This window comes from Heptranchias perlo, chromosome 17, assembly GCF_035084215.1.
Source record: "Heptranchias perlo isolate sHepPer1 chromosome 17, sHepPer1.hap1, whole genome shotgun sequence".
Classification (NCBI taxonomy): Eukaryota; Metazoa; Chordata; class Chondrichthyes; order Hexanchiformes; family Hexanchidae; genus Heptranchias; species Heptranchias perlo.
The window spans coordinates 16,976,685-16,998,782 of record NC_090341.1 but is presented as its reverse complement, the minus strand read 5'-3'; the positions used below and the strand labels follow the sequence as shown (position 1 = coordinate 16,998,782).

The 22,098-nt window shown below is 41.3% G+C and overlaps 1 protein-coding gene across 4 annotated transcripts in view; it reads right to left on the bottom strand.

The window, feature by feature from the left end:
• The window catches only part of atp2b2 (ATPase plasma membrane Ca2+ transporting 2), a 572,540-nt gene that overhangs the window by 527,569 nt on the left and 22,873 nt on the right, over nt 1–22,098 (bottom strand). The window contains exon 1 of one of the 4 annotated variants that reach the window (XM_067998635.1): nt 20,422–20,516. The exons of 1 other annotated variant lie outside the window; for it this stretch is intronic. The gene's annotated coding sequence lies outside the window, so the exon portion shown is untranslated. Of the gene's footprint in view, nt 1–20,421; nt 20,517–22,098 lie in introns of those variants that run through there. 2 more of the 4 variants (XM_067998632.1, XM_067998634.1) reach the window with 2 other exon arrangements.

The window sequence follows — 22,098 nt, the reverse complement described above, 5'->3', positions numbered from 1 at the left end:
TACTTTAGGCAATTGCAAGCTCATTGTCATACAAATGATCGAACACTTTCAAATTGCTACTTTTTGTTCAGGGCTTGCTGGAAACTTTAAATGCATTTTTACAGTTTATATTCTAAATGGCAAGTGTTTTGGCCTCAATTTAACATAAGCAAGAATCTAACTATCCAAGTAGCCGAGAGGCAAATAAAATTGCTTTCTTTAGTTAACTAATAATTATTTATTTTTTCAGGACATTTCAGATCTACAAACTGTAATCTTTCAGATTTATATATGGAAATACTATCTGACATTTTGATCATGATTCTGAATTTCCATGAGCTGTAATAGCATATGCACCATTATGTTATGCCACAAAAGTTGAGCATTTCAAGCATGCTCAAACATATAACTTAGAAAGACTTACCGTTTAAATGTGTTCAGTCCTGTTGGTGTGGGGGAAGAAACAAATGCTTACTTCATTATTGCCTGCGAACTTGCTCTGTAAAGCACTTTTCCTCACTGGCTTGCAAGAGTGTGTTGCTGAACAAGTGACATTGTGACATTTTGAAGCTTGCACTATTTCTCTTAAAAATGTTTTTTGGACTGACTGACAACAAGTGACAGCAGTTATAATTATATACTTTTTATAGTCTTTATGAAGAGAAAAATACATGCTGGGAAATAATAAGATTTTGTTCAGACAAGTTAAACATCATATTTCCTTTCTTACTGCTTGTAAATGGCTGATAACAGAAATGTGTTATCAGCCATTAGAGAGGCTTGAAGAAGATCAACAACTATTATAAGATTTAGGGCTCTAAGTCATAAGAAAAGACTTTCAGAGTTGAACTTGCTTCACCGCAGACTGAGAGGGGTTGTAATCTGGATCTTTAAAATATTGAGAGATGTTGATTTAAGCAGCACATTTGATTTTGACTGCAAACACAGAACCTGATGTCAGACATTTAACACTAAACTCTGATTGTGATGCATTATACTTCTTTGTCCTCCTCGACTTTTGCAGCCTTTGACATGGTCAACCACATCATGCTCTTCCAACGACTCTCTGTTCTCCAACTCAGTGAGACTGCCTATCCTGGTCCCAGCTGGTTAAGAATTCCCTCACAGACACTGTTTTTGTTAAATTCAGCTGCTGGGTCCGCTCAAGCTTCGGCTCCTAGGAGGTCACCATTTCTGCTGAATCATTTTCCTATTAGCACTACACTGTGAGGTGTTTATACAGTAAAAATAACAGTAAGTACCATTTTACTATGGGTTTTCAATAAATTGAATTAAAACGTGGTACTGTGTTGTGCTTTGACATTATGAATTTTCCCTTTGGCAGCGAATTGAAGGTAAAGTTTCTCTGACCTTCCCCCTAATTTTATGAATATTTAGAAAACACACAAATATAAAGAAACCTCACGCAAAAGGCAAAGCTACATTCACTGTATATACTACTTTGAACTTGCTGACATACTACTAAAATATGGTTCAATCTCAAACATTTGGCAGTTCAGATTAAATAATAATTATTCAGCTCACTGAACATCACTCATATCAGCATTTGGCATATACCCAAGATTTCTAGCAGAATCTTAGAAATAAATTATAAGTTATTGACCTGTATGGGGACTTACAACCAAGACTGGATTGTGCAGAAAAACAAGGTCGTAGATTCCCAGAAAAAGTCAATAATGTAACTATGTTGTCGTCCATGACAATATTACACAGCATAAGATGGTTCCTTTACACACTGCAGATTGTATAGCTTTCTTGTCTTCAGTGTTGTCGAACTTTGACTATTTCAGAAGAATTCAACTTTCTGCATTGGATTTTAATCCATCTGCTGCAACTCATGAAGATCCAAGATAATGAGTCAAGAATTTTCAAAGGAATCAAACTCAGCACTAAATACTGGATGAATACTGAATTATACATTTTTTCATTTTTAGTAAACCTCTCTGAAGTTCCTCATTAATAACCTAGTTAGGTATATGTAATCGGTCACCAAAACTTGTCAAGAGTCTACACCTGAACAGAGTACTTTATGGTAAGGAAACTCCTTACAGAATTAGGGTGAAACTCAGAAAAAAATATACAAATCAAGAATTAGCTAAGAGTTATACTAAGAGTTGATGGAAAATAAATTACAAGTTGAAGTGAAGAAAAAGTCAACTCAACTTGAAATTGCATCAGCCCTGAGATTAATTCAAAGAGCAATTCAGAGTGGTTCAGAGTCCCTAGCCCTAAAAGCTTCCAATATCTGAACTGGAATGACTCTGGTCCCAGCTGTACACACTATTAATAACCTATTTGAAGGTGTCTACTTCTAGTAATATTAACACCAACCTACATGGCCAGGTGACAAATATAAAAGGAGGATAAATCGTATTCAAGAAATCTGGACCAATTCAGTAGCTGGGCTAAGGAATGGTAAATGGATTTCAATGTAATTAATATATTAAATGAAACAGCAATCAAGTTTGCATAAAGAAGGGCACCATAAACAAAAGGTAGCAAAGGATTGATCTTTCAGTGAAAATTTCCAGTCAAGACATTAAAGCTAACAAAAGTTATCCTTACTGTACATAAACCATTGGTGTGTCTAACATTTGGAATATTATGTACAATTTTGGACACCCTACTTTCAAAAGGATATTGATGCACTAGCGAGGCTTGAAGAAGATCAACAACTATTATAAGATTTAGGGCTCTAAGTCATAAGAAAAGACTTGCAGAGTTGAACTTGCTTCACCGCAGACTGAGAGGGGTTGTGATCTGGATCTTTAAAATATTGAGAGATGTTGATTTAAGCAGCACATTTGATTTTGACTGCAAACACAGAACCTGATGTCAGACATTTAACACTAAACTCTGATTGTGATGCATTATACTTCTTTGTCCTCCTCGACTTTTGCAGCCTTTGACATGGTCAACCACATCATGCTCTTCCAACGACTCTCTGTTCTCCAACTCAGTGAGACTGCCTATCCTGGTCCCAGCTGATTAAGAATTCCCTCACAGACACTGTTTTTGTTAAATTCAGCTGCTGGGTCCGCTCAAGCTTCGGCTCCTAGGAGGTCACCAACCACAAGCATCTTTTGAGTCCTTGAATGAACCACACCAACCTCCCACGTTGCAGCCATTGGAGAACCACTTTGTAGAAGCTATAGAGCAGGTAAGAGAGCATTTAAGACAGGCACGAGGGACTCACACTGGGTGACAAATGGCGTGTAGGCCTTTCTGAGCCAATAAAACCAAAAGTGTTTGAAATCTTTGCTTACAGGGAGTGTTCCTGTAGTAGCTGGTGATTCTGCAATGTTACTTGACACGAATATCAATTTTGGTCTTTGGGCAGATACTTTTTTAGGGTGGAAGGACTGGAAGATACGTTGTTGCAGTGGAGTGTGGATTATCTAGCTGAAGTTCTCCTCAGTGAGCTGCTGTTGTAGAGTTCTGACTACAGGCAACTGTTGCACCACTCCTGCTTCCTCGACATCCTCTATGTCATCAAGATCCTTTCCCTCATCATGCTGATGGTCTTCCTCAAATCGTAGCTTCATGTGTAGTCCCTGTTGCAGAGCAAAGTTATAGAGCATACAGCAAAACACAATCATATGGGACACTCATCCAAGCATCCCAATCATTGTTTGAAGACTACAATGGTCTACTTGATGAGTCTCTAGCTAACCCATGGATCGGATTGCATTGGAGTTCTGCAGCCGACTGTGCATTCCTAAGGTGAATCATGAGCCATGTGTGCAGAGGATAGTCCTAGTCTCCGTGGCATTGGGCCCTTCCTGTGCAATCCCACCACCAACCTTTTGCAAACTGTTACTCTCTCAGCCTCACATTAACGCCTGCCTCATCTACCGTGTTCCCTTACACATTTCCATAAACAGGGAAGCAGCCGGCCATACTTTGGCCAAGCGAAAACACAGAAGAAAAAGAAAGAAAATGAAGCTTGTGTTGCCTTTATCTTCCCCTCACATCTCAGTTCACGAGACAGGCTCCACGTGTCCAACCATAAGTCAGTTTTTGGGATAAAGGAGAACAAATCTTCTTGTTTAAAATTTTTTAAAGACTCAAGCTGATGTTTAAACTGTTATGACTATACTCCTGTTTAATTTATAAAGCAGTCTTTATTGCACATTTAATGATTTTGGCTGCTACCGACAGAGACATTAGCCTAGATTTTGCTGTCAAAATAATGGTGAGGCTAATGACGCTCGCCATTATGGTACAGCAACTTCAGGCGAGGGGCAGATGCACAGTTAAACTCAAATATCCAAAAGTTGCTGTCCAAGTTGCGTTGCCCCGCCGTTAGCTTTGCGAATACAGCATTTCGCTGTCTGCCTCAGCATTAAAATGCATTGAATGCCGTGAAGATGCTATAATAGCACAGCAAATATTAACTAAATTCCCACAGAAAGTTGAGTCTTGTCCATTCCAGTCTAAGTACCCTCTTAACGATGTGATAAGTATTAATTACTGCCAATCACCCTCCATGGCACTGAAAATTAACTATTACAGGTTTTAAAACATTAAAGTTTTTAAAAATTTCATTTTTTTTTACTTTTCCGTTCTGTCTCTTTTTTCTCTTTCTCAGTCCAATCTTTCTTTCCCTCTCTTTATCTCTCTCTCTGTACCTGATTTGATATTGAATTCACCCACTCCAATCTATACTTCCTTCTCAGTCCTTGCGCTGTTAATTTCACAATACTTCAATCTGATTGGTTAAGGAGATACACAGTTGCTTGCCCTGTTCACTCAGGTCCTAGATGCCCTGTTTCCCTCGCTGCGACGTTATCAGCTCGCACTTTCAGAAACTTGTCAAGCAAAAAATTTTAAAACCTTAACATGCAAGGGCAAGTCTAACTAACTAACCTTCATCGTCGCTGGGTCAAAATCCTGGAACTCCCTACCTAACAGCACTGTGGGAGTACCTTCACCACACGGACTGCAGCGATTCTAGGCGGCGGTTCACCACCACCTCTTCAAGCGCCCACATCCATGAATGAATAAAAAAAAGCCATCAGATGTCCTACTACAGCAAAATTTGACTCATTGACTCTCATGTACTGTACCCGTGCGTGCGTACACAGGATTCTGAGTGAGGCAGTGCCTCACTTGCCTCGTCTGACGAGCTGCCTCAATCACCCCCTATTTTGAGTCCTTACACCATCAATCCGCAGCTTCTCACTGAGAAAGGAACTGCATGGCGTTTACTTGCCCCTTCAAGGGGGGCATCATTTGGTACCCTCCCTTTGACATTTGAATTTTACACCAAAAGTGATGTTCTGGCTATCTTCCTGTAGAGTAATAAATGTAGCAAAAGTTGGGGGGGGGGGGGGGGGGGAGGGGGGAATAAACAATGCTTGCTACCTTCTCCAGCTAATCAAAAACAGATAATGAAAGCAAACTGTGGGTGTGACATACCAACTAAAACATCCTACTCATCCAATTGTAGCTTTATCCAAATAAGCTACAAATACAAATATATGGTATTTGTAACAAAGACTTCATTCTATGTTTGCACTTATAATTGTTGACTGTTAATATTATTTATTTTCAGTGAAAGGCAATAGTATAAAACTATGCAAACATTGCAGGTGAGCGACAACACATCCGGATCAAGTTAAAGTTAATTCATTTACAGCTTTCTCTAAGTAGGTTTGTGTTTCTTTTCTGTTGTTTTCCATTTCACTCTCCCATTACATCCTTAAATTAGTCATGTTCCCTCATTTAATAGAAAGAGTGGGGTAATCTGGATGTACATTTTCACCCAGTTGGTGTCAATGCAACCATATAAATCACCCCACAGGAAATGTACTTTTTTTCCCCCCTTAGAGACACAGACATTCTGCTACCAGGCAGCATTCCTTCAAACAGCATGTCCTAGAACTGGCAAAATTCACCTAATGGAGGATGGCAATCTTCATTGACAACAAAGGTTAGGGGTTGAGCTGAAGCACTCTGCACAGGATTCTTGCACCCTGGCACTTCAGCTATTTGGCTGCTTGGGGTTTCTGTATTTATGCTTGTCCTACTCACTACTCAAGATTAACTTTACAGTTTGCTTTATTCTAACAGTAATAAATTATGAGGGTTTAATGTAGACTGTAAAATGTAAAAAGTAAGTGAATTGCTTCGGAATACTAAAAAGGACCATCGAACTGCATATTAGATCCAGCTTTGACTGAAATGTAGTTGTCCTTTAGAATATCCTACCAGGCACCAATCAAAACAGACTATAATGTGCTTAGGTTTATTAATGGCGACTTTGAGGTACGCAACCATATAAGGAAAAAGCTAGAGGAAATAAGCAAATTGCAAAATCCATGAACATTCACACAATAATAAAGTTCCTTTAATGTAAAAATGTCCAAAGGCACTTCAGAAATGGAAATAGATAGGAGAACGGATGCAAAACCATGGAGGGAATTGGAGTTGTGATCAAAAGCTTAGGCAAAAGATAACTTTTGCAAAGGTTTTTTTTAAAAAGAGAGAAGTGGAGAGGCATAGGAGTTTGGGGAGAGTGTTCCAAAGAGTAGGGCCATGGTTCTGCAACCCCTGTTGAAGTAAGGGGGGGGGGGGGGAAGATGCACAGAAAGCCAAAGTCAAAGCCAAAGAGTGTGGAATGGATATAAAGCCGGAGAAGGTTGCAGATATAAGATAGGTCGAAGCAATGGAAGTACTTGAAAACAGACAAGGATCTTAAATTTAATATGTTGTGGGACAAGGAGCAAATCTAGATCAGTGAGGATTTGGAGGGGGGAGGGAATGGGTGAGTAGGACTTAGTGTAGGGTAGGCACAGAGTTTCGGACAAGTTAGAGTTATTGAAGGGTGGAGGATGGGAGGCATTGGAATAATCAAGTCTAGAGGCGCAACATGGATAACAGTTTCAGCAACAGAAGGATTGAGGTAGGCAATATTGCAGGAGGTGGAAATAAGTGGCCTTGGTGATAAATAGGATGTGGGTTTTAAAGTTCAGTTCTGGGTTGAACAGGATGCTAAGCTTTTGTATGGTTTGGTTCAGCCGGAGTGCATGATCAGGGACTGAGAAGGAGTCAGCAGCAAGGGAGTAGAGTTTATGGGAGAGGCTAAAAACTATGACTTTGGTTTTCCAGATATTTAGAGAGAGAGAGAGAGAGAGAGAGAGAGAGAGAGAGAGAGAGAAAAAGAACTTGCATTTATATTACATCCTTCATGACCTCAGGACATCCCAAAGTGCTTTACAGTCAATGAAGTACTTTTGAAGTGTAGGCTGTGGCACTGGATGGTAAGACATAGTCTCACATTCATGATTCCGCACATGGCAAGTTTGTGTCTGGCTTCAACAGAAGACACCCAACAGAACAAAGTACTTCCCCATAAGTGGGGGGAAAATTATCTTCCTTTTTTAAGGAATCAAATCACCCAACCTGGCCAGCCATTCTTACACACACTTCCCAGCAGTCAACTCAAGAACAGCCCAGGTAGACCTTAGCAGCAGAACACTTATTAACATATATTTTTATACTGGGAATGATGTGAGGCTAAGGAGGCCTGAACAAATGGGAAGTAAATAAAAGGAGAATGGGAGTAGGTTAAGAAAAATTACATAGTGGCAAAAGTTACATCATTATTGAAATAATGCAATAATAAAGTTTTCTTATTAACAAATAAGAGTCATGATGTATGTACTATTTTAAAACCTCCATATCTACATGTAAAGTTGTCACATTAAATCGGTATCATTGATTAATCATTGTGATAAACCACATTATTAATTATCCCAACCATCACAGTAGCACTACTTATCTGTGTTAATCACAAGGCTCACAAGTGATTATGTCAATCTACTAATTTTGTCAAAGCTGTCAGAAGTTGACTTCAGCAAATCCCACATGAAATTCCTAATAACACATTGTCAAGTTAAACATTACATTTCTGTTATTAAAAACAGGGAACATTACAGGGCTTCCCCCAGACAGTGAATTACTCATTTCAGTTACGAGGAGAGATTACACAAATTGGGGTTGTATTCTCTGGAGTTTTGAAGGTTAAGGGGTGATCAGATCGAAGTTTAAAAGATATTAAGGGGAACGGATAGGGTGGATAGAGAGAAACTATTTCCACTGGTTGGGGATTCTAGGAGTAGGGGGCATAGTCTAAAAATTAGAGCCAGCCCTTTCAGGAGCAAGATTAGAAAATATTTCTACACACAAAGGGTGGTAGAAGTTTGGAACTCTCTTCCACAAATGGCAATTGATACTAGCTCAATTGCTAAATTTAAATCAGAGATAGATAGCTTTTTAGCAACCAAAGGTATTAAGAGATATGGGCCAAAGGTGGGTAAATGGAGCAAGATCACAGATCAACCATGATCTTATCAACTGGCGGAGCAGGCACGAGGGGCTGAATGGCCTACTCCTGTTCCTATGTTCCTAGACAGGTCACCAAGCTCAGTACTGCTGAAAGATGAGGAGGAGGGGAAGGGAAGAGAAAGAAATAAATCATTTGGAGCTGCATCTCTCAACATTCACTCAATATTCCATAATTGGTCAGCTTAGATAAAGCATCAAATGGTTCCTCTGGGGTAATGCCAATGACTCATAAAACCAAAAGGCCAGTGAGGGCATCCTCTAAGTCTGCAAAGACGACTATACTGAGTTGGCATCTGACCCAACAAATGACAGCAAGGAACCATTTGCATTGAGATTGGAAAAACTGATGACAGTGTGCTGCAGAAATAAATGGGAGGAAGTGGTCTCTGCACTGTACTGTCTAACTAATGGCAGAACAGCAAGTGTGGATGATATTCATGCCAAATTTCCAAAAACTACTATACCAAAAGGGAGTGGGTGAAATGGCAATGGTTTTGGGGAACAGTGCCAGCAACCATTAAATCATCTGAGGTTACAGAAAGATTCTGTTTGAGGCATGTATGCCCTTTGTATCTCAGAGTGCAGTTGCGCTTTCTAATAAGAAGTGACATTCTAGTGATCTGAAAAATACAGAGGAACATTAGAAGTAAAAAGACTTGCATTTATATAACGTCTTCCACGAGCTCAGGATGTCCCAAAGAGCTTGAAAGCCAATGATGTACTTTTGAAGTGTAGTCACTGTTGTAATGCAGGAAACGCAGCAGCCAATTTGCACACAGCAAGTGCCCACAAACAGCAATGTGATAATGACCAGATAATCTGTTTTACGGTGTTGGTTGAGGGATAAATATTCTACAAATAGTGCCCTGGGGCCTATTACGTCCACCTGAGGGGGCAGATAGGGCCTCGGTTAATTGCCTCATCAGAAAGACAGAACCCCGGAACTTGAACCCACAACCTACTGACTCAGATACAAAAGTGCTACCCACTGAGTCATAGCTGACACCTATGATATTAGTGGCCCTTAAGGTGGTTCTTTGAGTTGTCACAGGATTCATATCAGATATACCGGATGCCTGTGAGGCAATCAGAAAGGAACAGGCTGGAATTTGATCTTGCGAGCAATGCATTGGACAGGTTGTTCCTTCACCACAGAGAGTTGTAATGCTCAGGAGAAATCCACTTACAATGCTTTGATCAATTTTCAAAATGCTTTTGTTTTAGTGCCTTATGCAGCCCTTGTGAAGAATCTAGAAGCATAAGAGTACGTGGCTAAACTTTGAATTTTATCCGGTATACACACTCCAGGGCCAATATCCACGTAAGAGCAGATCAGAGACTCACTAATCCCCCCGCTAAGGAGGAGTGAAGCTTAGTTGTTTATCACCACCATTCCTATTCAATGTCTTCATTAATGATATGTTGGATGGTATCGTAAGAGATGGACTTGATGGATGCCGACTTCAACTTGCACACTGTCATTCGGGACTTTGTTGAGAGAAGTGAAGGTGACTTTATCTTTCCTCAAAGCCCCAATGAAGATTAAATTTGTGGCTTAGAGATGCTCTTGCATGGGTTCAGAACTCCCCAGCAAGGAACAGAAAGGCATACTCTGGCCCATGTGCAAGATCCAGAATCATGCGATGAGGTGAGTATACGGCAAAAAGGGAAAGCATCTGCAGGGTAGGGAGGCTTTAGCCTACAGTATTCTGGACAGAAGCCAGCCTCATGTTGGCCAGTCTCTTTGCCAAAGCCCCTCACGAGGATGCAGATTAAGCAGATGGCATTGAATCAGCTTAGTCTGTGGCATTGGAGTTGGACATCAAGGTGGCTGGCACAATGCAAGCTGCCCTATGTAGGTCTTTCTACCTTGCTGAAGGCTGAAGTCTGTCATATGAATGATGAGAAAATTCTGAGACACGGAACAACAGCTGCTGGAAGACATTACTAGGAAGCCAGATGAGAACAGATACTTGTATATCCAGAGTTGCATAGTGGCAATTGCTTCTATTGAAGCTCTGCACCTCCAATTAGTGGAGCCACTATTTGATGGTGTGTGTCCATGCTGTGGTCTGAAAGATGGTAGAAATTTACTCACACAATTTATGGTAAAGTGTGCTGTTCAATATGCCACTCAAGACAATCTCTGTGTACCTTCTGTTCATTAGATTAATGTGAAGAATTGTCTTATAAAGTTTAAAATAACACAGAATTATTCATTCTCAAGTGCTTTTGGTACATTTGTTCTTTTCTGAATAAGAGTTAAGTACCCGATGATTATTTGGCAAGCAGCAATATAAAATTCAACTGATATCAATAACATTATTTTCTTTTAAAAATGCTATGAAACCGGTCACCAAGCTGACCAGCTATCGAGACTATATGACCAAACTCAATGTCAAATATTTTCTGTCTGTGTGAGCAGACTTCTGAGGGGGAAGGGTTCTATTATTTTCAAATGTTTGAGAATTAAGTTCATGAATATGCGTAATTTACTCTCTCCAGGATTTCCCAAAGCAAGGTTCCCACAGCCACTTGTGGTGTGGTACTTTAATAATCTACCATACTGTTCCTTTCTGGTGAAATCGAAAAGGTTCTGTATTGGCAATGCTTTTTTATTTATCAGCATAAGGGAACCCTAACAGCAGTAGGAATTAAATATTTTATCCACTTTATGTTCTGAAATATCAATCACATTCAGGGATAGGTGAGTTTGATGTAAAAAAATGGTGTTCCTTCATTGAACCTCAGCCCCAGCCTCATAATGCCACTTCTGCATGGCCAATGTAAAATTTCCATTTCCAGCCATTGTATCTTTAAAGTTTCTCAACAAGGGATGATGAAAGTCCATGGAGTTTTGTGTCAAAGACAAGGAACTTTACAGTGGAGTTGACTGCCAACTTGTAACAGCATTGAGTCTGTCCAAACTCATTTCAATTCTAATGCTATATTGCCAACAAAGAGAAAGTGCCTTGAAATCATCTATCTGGACTTAAAACCATATCTGTTGGTTTGGTTTTCTCACCTACAGTCAACCTGAAGGCAGTGACTCATGTCGGGGTAGAGTTTCCACATCAACAGCAAACCTCTAGTACCTTGGCCAAATGTCCATTGTTTTATTGGTAAGCCTTGAGAGTTAGTGTTGATAAAATTTCCAACTGTAGGATGGATACTGCACAACCTTAAACCTGACCCTCATGCAGCATCCACACATTGTTGTTCTGGTGGAAAGTGACTATCTGGTTTAAAAATCTTAGCCGATTTTTCCATTTCCTAAACCTGAAAAATCAAAGTCAGTTCCATTACCCTTACTGCTGCCCATCTGGAATCAACTAACTCAGCATATGATAGAGATCAAAACTAGTCCTGGTCTGCATGGCTTAGTGCTACACCAGGTGGTGCATGTAGGCTTATACTCGATCAAACTAGCAGCTGCAGAGTGCAAAATGCACCCAAGTCCTAACTTATATTGGGGCCTCCACCTGGTTGTGAAACAAGAGACAGCTTTGTGCATGCACAGAGCTTCACTCCACTGGTGGTTATTGTTTTATGTTAGGAGAGCTAGTGACAGCATCTCATCTGATTGCTCATAATATTAAAAGTTTTCTGCAGTACGTTTTCAAAGTGCCCAGATGCTTGAGCATTTTTAAACCGGGTGTCACACCACAATGAAGTTACACTCCCCCCGGTGCAAAGCCGAAATGGTGTGAGATGACCTCCCAGAGGGAACTTGCATGACTTTAGCGCATTGCAGAGTCAAATTGGGACCCGATTCAAAAGTTATGCTGTCACTTTTGTCCTCCTGTGCATATCAAAATGATTTGCATTGATGTGAAATGGTAATATAACTGCAGCCTTATTTACAGAGGCATTAGGGGAGCTGAACTGTACTTCTTAAATGCTCAAAATAAGTTTGGCGATTGGGTTTGGAAAACAAAGCTGTTTGGAGTAAAGATTGGCAGCAAGGACTATCCAACTAAATTCTTTCTCAGTCATTTATCATTTTAATTACTGGAATATTCCATTTTCAGATTTTATATTGAGTGAAATATTGGCAATTTATATGTAAGAAAAACAATAGAACTTACTGTTAGGAATTTTTCTAGAAACACAGAGGATTACAGAAATTGGATTTTACAAGCAAGAGAGACTTTGACAGGTTCCAACGTTTTAATAAAACTCTGTTTGAGGTTTACTGAGACAAATTTTTGACCAAAAAGGAGTGATGTTTCACAAGCTTGAACCCTTCAGAAAACAACATTCATTCAGGAGGATGGATATGTTGCATTGATAAATGCAGATGAGGAAGGCCATTTGTGCATTCATCCAGAAAAACATAGTCACTCCCCATCATAGCATCCAATTGCCAATAAAATATTTGTTAAAATGCTTCATCACATCGAGGAAAAATACATTTGAGAACAACAAAAAGATAATAGCCACAATTGACTACAATTATTCTGAGCAGAAAATGTTTAGTCTTGTGCCGTTTTCTAGTGAAGAATCGACTCTACTAGTTTTCTGCTGAATACAGGTAGAGATTGGCAGTAAAATTTAAGGAACAGGTGCTTCATCTCTCCAAGCCATTTGTATGTGTGGTATAGAACTGGTTCCTTACTGTATAATATGCCATAATAGCTTAATGAGAGAATCTTCCACGTTAAGGCAATACATTTTCCTGGCAGTGAAGAAAACATGCATTAAGTTGGCCTCAGCAGTATTACTCAAAACTTCTGATGATAATCCCATAGACAATTTAGGTCCCAGCGGTCTCACAGTCAGTCATTTTTTGCTAAATGTCAATTTTTGCAACAAGAAGTTGGAATATTTGGGAAGATTTACTTCTCGTCTGACCTTTTCTATAAAGGTTATAGAATTGATTTAATCATGCAAAGCTGCCACATTTTGGGACGCAACCCAAAAAAGATACAAGAACATAAGAAATAGGAGCAGGAGTAGGCTATACAGCTCCTCGAGCCTGCTCCGCCATTCAATAAGATCATGGTTGATCGTCCACCTCAACTCCACTTTGCCGCCCTATCATTTGATTCTCGTAGTGTCCAAATATCCAGCAATCTCAGTCTTGAATATACTCAACAACTGAGCATCCACAACTCTCTGGGGTAGAGAATTCCAAAGATTCACAACCCTCTGATTGAAAATTTTTTCCTCATCTCGGTCCTAAATAGCTGACCCCTTATCTTGAGGCTACGACCCCTAGTTCTAGACTCTCCAGCCAGGGGAAACAGCCTCTCAGCATCTAACCTGTCAAGCTCTGAGAATTTTATACATTTCAATGAGATCACCTCTCATTCTTCTAAACTCCAGAGAATATAGGCCCATTCTATTCAATCACTCCTCATAGGACAACCCTCTCGTCCCAGAAATCAATGTAGTGAACCTTTGTTGCACCCCCCCTCAAGGCATGTATATCCCTCCTTAGATAAGGAGACCAAAACAGTACACAGTACTCCAGGTGTGATCCCACCAGAGCCCTATATAATTGCACAAGACCTCCTTACTCTTATACTCCAACCCCCTTGCAATAAAGGCTAACATACCATTTGCCTTCCTGATTGCTTGCTGTACCTGCATGTTAACTTTCTGTGATTCAAGTACAAGGACACCCAAATCCCTCTGACTACCAACATGTCTTAGTCTTTCGCCTTTTAAAAAATATTCTTCTTTTCTATTCTTCCTACTAAAAAGTGGATAATTTCACATTTCCGAAATTGACTCGTTTATTCCTTTCTCTGCTTTCTGTCCGTAAACCAATCACCAATCCTCAATCCACGCTAATAATACCCCTAATCCCATGAGCCCTAATCTTGTGTAACAACCTCTTGTGTGGCACCTTATCGAATGCCTTTTGAAAATCCAAATATACTACATTCACTGGTTCCCCCTTAAATGACCAAGAAATTGCTAGTTACACCCTCAACAAACTCTAATTGATTGGTCAAACTCGACTTCCCTGTCATAAAACCTTGTTGACTCTGCCTAATCATATTATGATTTTCTAAGTGCCCTGTTACTACGTTCTTAATAATAGATTCTAACACTTTCCCTACCACTGATGTCAGGCTAACTGGCCTATAGTTCCCTGTTTTCTCTCTCCCTTCTTTCTTGAATAGCGGGTTTACATTTGCTACCTTCCACGGGGACCATTCTAGAATCTAGGGAATTCTGGAAGATCAGAACCAATGCATCCGCTATCTCTGCCGCCACCTCTTTTAAAACCCTCAGATGTAGGCCATCAGGTCCAGGGGGTTTGTAGGCTTTTAGTCCCATTAATTTCTCCAGTACTTTTTCTTTACTACTCTTAATCACTTAAGTTCCTCACTTTCATTAGACCCTTGATTCCCACTATGTTTTTTGCGTCTTCTACTGTGAAGACAGATACAAAATATTTGTTTAACGTCTCTGCCATTTCCTTATTCCCTATTATAATTTCTTCTGTCTCTGTCTCTATCTCTAAGGGATGCACATTTACTTTTGCTAATCTCTTCCTTTTTACCTATTTGTAGATGCTCTTACAATCTGTTTTTATATTTCTTGCTAGTTAACTCTCATTCAATATCAATTTCTTGCTGATTTCTAAAACCCTCAGGCTTACTACTCTTTTTGGCAAAATTGTAAGCATCTTCTTTTAATCTAATACTGTCCTTAACTTCTCTAGTTAGCCACGGTTGGATTATTTTTCCCATAGAGTTTTTATTCCTCAAGAGAATGTATACTCATTGAGAATTAGGAATTTTTTCTTTAAATGTTCGCCATTGCTTATTTACCGTCATATCATTTAATCTAATTTCCCAATCTACCTTAGCCAATTCGCCCTCATACCTATGTAATTGGCTTTGTTTAAATTTAGGACCCTAGTTTTGGACTTAACTACATCACTCTCAAACTCAATATGAAATTCTATCATATTATGATCACTCTGCCCCAGAGGATCCTTAGCCATAAGATTACTAATTAACCCTGTCTCATTACACAATACTAGATCTAAAATAGCCTGTTCCCTAATTGGTTCCTCAACATATTGTTCTAGAAAACTGTCTTGAATGCATTCCATGAACTCATCCTCCAAATTACTTTTGCCAATTTGGTTTGCCCAATCTATATGAAGATTGAAGTCATTCACAATTATTGCATTATCCTTGTTACATGCTCCTCTAATTTTCTGATTTACACTCTGTCCAACACTAACTACTGGTAGGGGGCCTATAAACTATTCCCACCAGTGTTTTCTGCCCCTTGTTATTTCTCAACTCCACCCATACTGATCCTACATCTTGATTTTCTGAGCTAAGATCCTTTCTCACTACTGCCTTCATCTCATCCTTTATTATCAGGGCTACCCCCCCACCCCTTTTCCATTTTGCCGGTCTTTTCTAAAAGTGAAGTACCCGGGAATATTTAATTCCCAACCTCGGTCAACCTGCAACCACGTCTCAGTAATGGCTACTAGATCAAATCCATTTATCTCTATTTGTGCCATTAATGCATCTATCTTGTTACGAATGCTTTGTGCATTTAGATATAGCACTTAATTTTAACTTTTTACTATTTTTCCCTGATGTGACCTTCGTCATTAATGCCCTATCACCTTTGTTAAACTCTCTGTCCCTTCCTGACACACTCTGCTTGTTTTTACCCAAATCGCTACTCTGCCCTACAGCCTTAACTTTTCTCTTTAGACTTATAAATTTACCCATACCTGAACTCTCCCCCATTCTTATTAGTTTAAAGCCCTATCTACCTCTCTAGTTATTCGATTCACCAGACAATGGTCCCAGCCCGTTTCAGAACAGCCCATCTCAAAGAAACAGCTCCCTCTTTCCCAGTACTGGTGTCAGTGGCCCATTATTTGAAACACCTGCTTCCCACACCACTCTTTCAGCCACACACTTAATCATCAAATCTGTTTGTCCCTCTGCCAATTTGTGCATGGCTCAGGTAGTAATCCAGAGATTATTACCTTTGAGGTTCTACTTTTTAATTTGGACCCTAGCTCCTCAAACTCCCTCAGCAGAACCTCATTCCTAGTTCTACCTATTTCGTTGGTACCTACGTGGACCACAACAACTGGATCCTCCCCCTCAGGCTTCAAGTTTTTTTCCAGCCACAAGGATCTGTCTTTAACCCTGGCACCAGGCAGATCCCACAGCCTTCAGGGCTCCAGGTCATGGCTGCAGAGAACAGTGTCTAACCCCCTGACTATACTATCCCCTAACACTATCACATTCCTATTCACTCCCCCCACCTGAATGGCCTCCTGTACCACAGTGCCGTGGTCAATTTGCCCATCCTCCCTGCAATCTTTGTTCTCATCCATACAGGTAGCAAGTACCCCGTACCTGTTGGACAAGGGCAAAGGCTGAGGCTCCTCCATCACTGAATCTGGGGACCCTTTACCTGCCTGATTCGCAGTCACATCCTCCTGTCCCTGACCACTACCTAACCTAAGGGGTGTGACTGCCCCCTGGCTCAAAGTGTCCAGGTAACTCTCTCCCTCCCTGATGAATCTTAATGTCTGCATCTCGGACTCCAGCTCAACAACTCTGAGCCGAAGTTCCTTGAGTTGCAGACATTTACTGCAGATGTGATTGCCTGGGATCACGCTGCTCTCCACAAACTTCCACATGCTGCAGTTATGACACACCACCTGCACTGCCATCTCTATCTAACCTGGTTTTATTTATTTACTTAAAGTTTTTATATAATGAATTCACATGGTTTATTTTTTAAACTAATTGATCTAGTTTAAGTTATTAATTTAATAAAGTATTAGCAAGTTATAGGTTCCTTGTTTAAACCACTCCCCTAGCTTAGAGAGCAAAAAAATGTATTACTCACCAACCAGTCACCAACCTGCTGTCCTCTGTGGTCACTCTTTCAAACTTCTGCCTGTGTTAGAAGTGGTCTCAGCTTTATATCCCCGCTCTGCTCTCGGTCACTGGTCCCGTTCTGCTCTCGGTCACTGGTCCCGTTCTGCTCTCGGTCACTGGTCCCGCTCCTTCTGCTCTTGGGCCTCTGCTGCCGCTCCTTCTATCCCCAATAACCACTAAAAACTAAAAACACTAACCAATGAACTAAATACTTACTGACTTACCCTCGGCACTCCTCCTTGCCTCGCTGTGATTCCTCGTGCAGCTCCCTTTATGCTCCGCTCAGCGGAATCTTAGTCTAAAGTTCTTTGATTTAAATCACTTAGCACCTCCTTCCCCTTCTGCAACCAATGTCCTCACCCTGTTGGCGCTTCACTCTGTTACAGGTTCACTCTGTGTCTTCCTCAACTTCTGTGCTCAAGCTCTGAATATGAATTGAGAGTCAGTTGGCTCATATGATCTCCAACATTAAATTAATTTAATACAAGTTATGGTGAATGCTGCATTCTATGTTGTCCATTGCATTTCTTTCATTTTATAATATGTTTAAGTTTGGCAGATACCTCTCCAAAATTAACAAAAAAAAAATCACTATCAGTATAAAGAAGTCTGAGATATCTGATAGTCAGAGCCGTATTATTGAGTTTTAAAGTGTACATATTTAATAAATACAAAATTAAATGTAAAAGAAGTCTACTTCTGTTTGTATTATTATTATTTTGAAATTGAGTCTGAGTCACCTGAGGTCACACCAGTGCCAACTGGAGGAAACTAGACTTCAGTCCAGTCTAATCCAAATGTCACTTGGATTTCTTTAAATAATTATGTTACCATTTGACAGCAAGCCTGCAAAAATTAAGCCTCAAGTGGCCCAAGTGTGAAATCGATATCATTGGAGTAATTGTAGAAATCCACATTATAACAATGACCTGTACGGCATCTCATAAAATAGAGAGCAAGACCCTTTCATGGTATTCTTATTTTAAAAATGATCAATCTGCAAAATATGCATTTCCCTGCATTCTAGATTGATAGATATGTGATCCAGCAGACTGTCGGATGTTGAAATCCAGTCTCCTTATTCATGTCAAGATGTCATTATGCTTTTGTCAATATTGCTTTTCCTTTAGAAATACAAATATTACAAAAGGTTATTTGCACTGCAAGACCTATTTTTGCATCATTCACAAATGGAAATGGTGTGTTAAATTCCAGTATATCTTCAGTTATATGCAAAAAATAACATTTTTGTAGGGAACAAATGGATCACAGCATAAAAATTTTAAAATATTTTGCTTTTACCACAGGCATATCGCGACAGAAGACTAAATTGTGTTGTACATCTTTTGTCATAATATAACATGCTCCCAGTGTTGTCTATCACACAGAGTGCAGGTCTTTCCATTTGAGTACTCCCCACTGAACACATATCTGAATAAGCCACACAATTTAACCTAGTAAAGACTCAGAAATTCATATCAAAGCAAAAGAAAAACCCATCTCAACATTCATACATGCAATTATTTTAATCGGGGTAATAGTTCAATGATATTTGAAATACTTAACCTAGTGATCGCTTACTTCCTTTCTTCACAGAATATCAGGCAGATACATTGTTTTAATAACATCTATAAAATAATTGCTGTAAAAATGAAGCTGTACAGTTATTTCAAAGGATTACTGTTTGCCAAATACAACTACAATTGAGTGGCTGTGTCTATCACTAAGAAACGTTGAACACATATTTAAGTAGCTATAATTTTCCAACTGAGCTAGGGCTCATGTTGTGAATGTTCTGAGAGACACACAAGCAAGGTCTGAAGAATAACACAATAGCTGAATAGACAACATTCAGTCAGTACCTATTATGACAAAAATGATTCCAGATCACTAGTCCAGAATGTAAATGCAGGAACTACACACAACTAGATTACAGACACTTGAACAAAATAATATGACTAAACAAACCAAATTAGCAAAGCCGTTTCAGGAAAAGGAGATGAAAGGAGGGAGAAACAGAAAATAAGGACAGTTAATTATTACCTCTTGTAGCAAGTTGATAGAGATAATATAAAATGCTGGTTACTTATTTAACTCTCATATACCTCCATCATTTACCCAATGAGGTTGAAACTACACAAAACTAAGTAAGTTTTCTGCAACATTTAAATGTCTCTCCTAAGGTACCGTACTACAATCTGATGTTGTAAAATATACAGCAGGCTCTATACGGATGAAAATATACAAAATTATGTAACTCTTTATATGCAGTCTTTCAGATAAACTCTGCATACTACATATTTTCACTGTCTTCCACTCTATTGTAAAATAATCCACTCATATGAAAAAGAAAAATGACTTTTTTTATGGACTATGTTACCAATCGCTAATTAAACACTGGCTGCATATAAATTTAACAGATGCAAAATGCCGCATATAACAATGCAGAGCTTATGTGAAAAAACAGCATGTAAATGAGTATTACAATTTATATATTTTCACCTGTATGGACTACAGATTACTTGCAAGTTCTATAACAGATTGGTACTAATAGAATGCCGTGTTTATATATGACATTATATTGTATCAGCACCTTCAGAGACAATCAAAACTTTAATTATCTAGATAAATTGTAAGGTTTACTACAAAGTACATATATATTCAGACATTCAGTAAATTCAAAATATATTTATCTTTGATAAAACAGCATCTACATTATGTGGCCGAGCACTGAACTAGCGACTGAAATAACTTATAGGCAGCTAATATTGTATCAAAATTAACAAGTAGCAAAATGAATATTAAAAAACATAATTGCATACAAACGTTCCCCACCATCGATGTAGAGTGGACAATCAGCTGTAACGTTCAATATTAAAATAACAGAAAGGTTTAGAATAAAAATGATTTATAGTACAGTGCAGTTCATTAGCATGGTTTCATTGCTGCAAACTGGACACACTCACTCTTCCCAGCTAACTCAAATCTGTACATGTTGAAATGGAACAGCGTTGCATTAGAAGCTGCTGTAGTACATCACCACCACCTCAAGGTCAGACAACACATAAAATAAGGCTGCAAGGGGAGGGGGAAAAAACGAGCAGCGGTGCTTCCACAAAATAATATTAACACGTTCAAAATGAGGTACCTACAGAAAGAATAATGTTCTTGCTCCTACCTGTTCAGTGTGTGTTAAGACGGTGCCGGCTGGTTCCCTGCGTTAGTGTGGGTGGGTGGGAGGGTGAGTGACTGAGTGCTGCTGTCACCACAGCTCCTCAGCACTGACTGACTGAAAAATGCACCAAAAAAAACCCATTTAAAAACACTCTCACCCACAATGGCGCTTCAACTAACCACCCATTTCACACCGAATATATATATATATAAATATATAAATATCTATAATGTGTTATTTTAAAAAAAACACGAGAGTGACATTGCAGCCAAACAACTGGGGATATTAATGAACGTTGATGTGGTTAAAATAAAAGGGGGAATGGAATGAGGTGTCATTTACTTTAATGATTCCGAAGGTTTAATTACAGTTTGCAAATAATGATTATGGGATGCTCCATAACCGCGACACGTGATGCGCCAGCGGAGCGCCGATTGGTGGGAATCGCTGTCAGGTGCTCACTTCACCGGGAGGAACAGCAACGTGAAAAAGTTATCAGAGAATTAATGAGTGCAGAGGGTGTGAGTGGGGCTCTCTCCCGGGCAGGGGGTGTGAGTGGGGCTCTCTCCCGGGCAGGGGGTGTGAGTGGGGCTCTCTCCCGGGCAGGGGGTGTGAGTGGGGCTCTCTCCCGGGCAGGGGGGCACTCTCCCGGGCAGAGGGTGTGAGTGGGGCTCTCTCCCGGGCAGGGGGGCACTCTCCCGGGCAGAGGGTGTGAGTGGGGCTCTCTCCCGGACAGGGGGGCACTCTCCCGGGCAGGGGGTGTGAGTGTGGCACTCTCCCGGACAGGGGGGCACTCTCCCGGGCAGGGGGTGTGAGTGTGGCACTCTCCCGGACAGGGGGGCACTCTCCCGGGCAGGGGGCACTCTCCCGGGCAGGGGGTGTGAGTGTGGCACTCTCCCGGGCAGGGGGCACTCTCCCGGGCAGGGGGTGTGAGCGCGGCACTCTCCCGGGCAGGGGGTGTGAGCGCGGCACTCTCCCGGGCAGGGGGTGTGAGCGCGGCACTCTCCCGGGCAGGGGGCACTCTCCCGGGCAGGGGGTGTGAGTGCGGCTCTCTCCCGGACAGGGGGGCACTCTCCCGGGCAGGGGGTGTGAGTGCGGCACTCTCCCGGGCAGGGGGTGTGAGCGCGGCACTCTCCCGGACAGGGGGGCACTCTCCCGGGCAGGGGGTTTGAGTGCGGCTCTCTCCCGGACGGGGGGCACTCTCCCGGGCAGGGGGTGTGAGTGCGGCACTCTCCCGGGCAAGTGGGCACTCTCCCGGGCAGGGGGTGTGAGTGCGGCACTCTCCTGGGCAAGGGGGCACTCTCCCGGGCAGGGGGTGTGAGTGCGGCACTCTCCCGGGCAGGGGGCACTCTCCCGGGCAGGGGGCACTCTCCCGGGCAGGGGGGCACTCTCCCGGGCAGGGGGGCACTCCCAGGCAGGGGCACACTCCCGGGCAGGGGGGCGCTCTCCCGGGCGGGGGGGCGCTCTCCCAGGCGGGGGGGGCGCTCTCCCAGGCGGGGGGGGCGCTCTCCCAGGCGGGGGGGTGCTCTCCTGGGCAGGGGGCACACTCCCGGGCAGGGGGGCACACTCCCAGGCAGGGGGGCGCTCTCCCGGGCAGAGGGGCACAGTCCCGGGCAGTGGGCGCTCTCCCGGGAAGGGGCGCTCTCCCAGGCAGGGGGGCACTCTCCCGGGCAGGGGGGC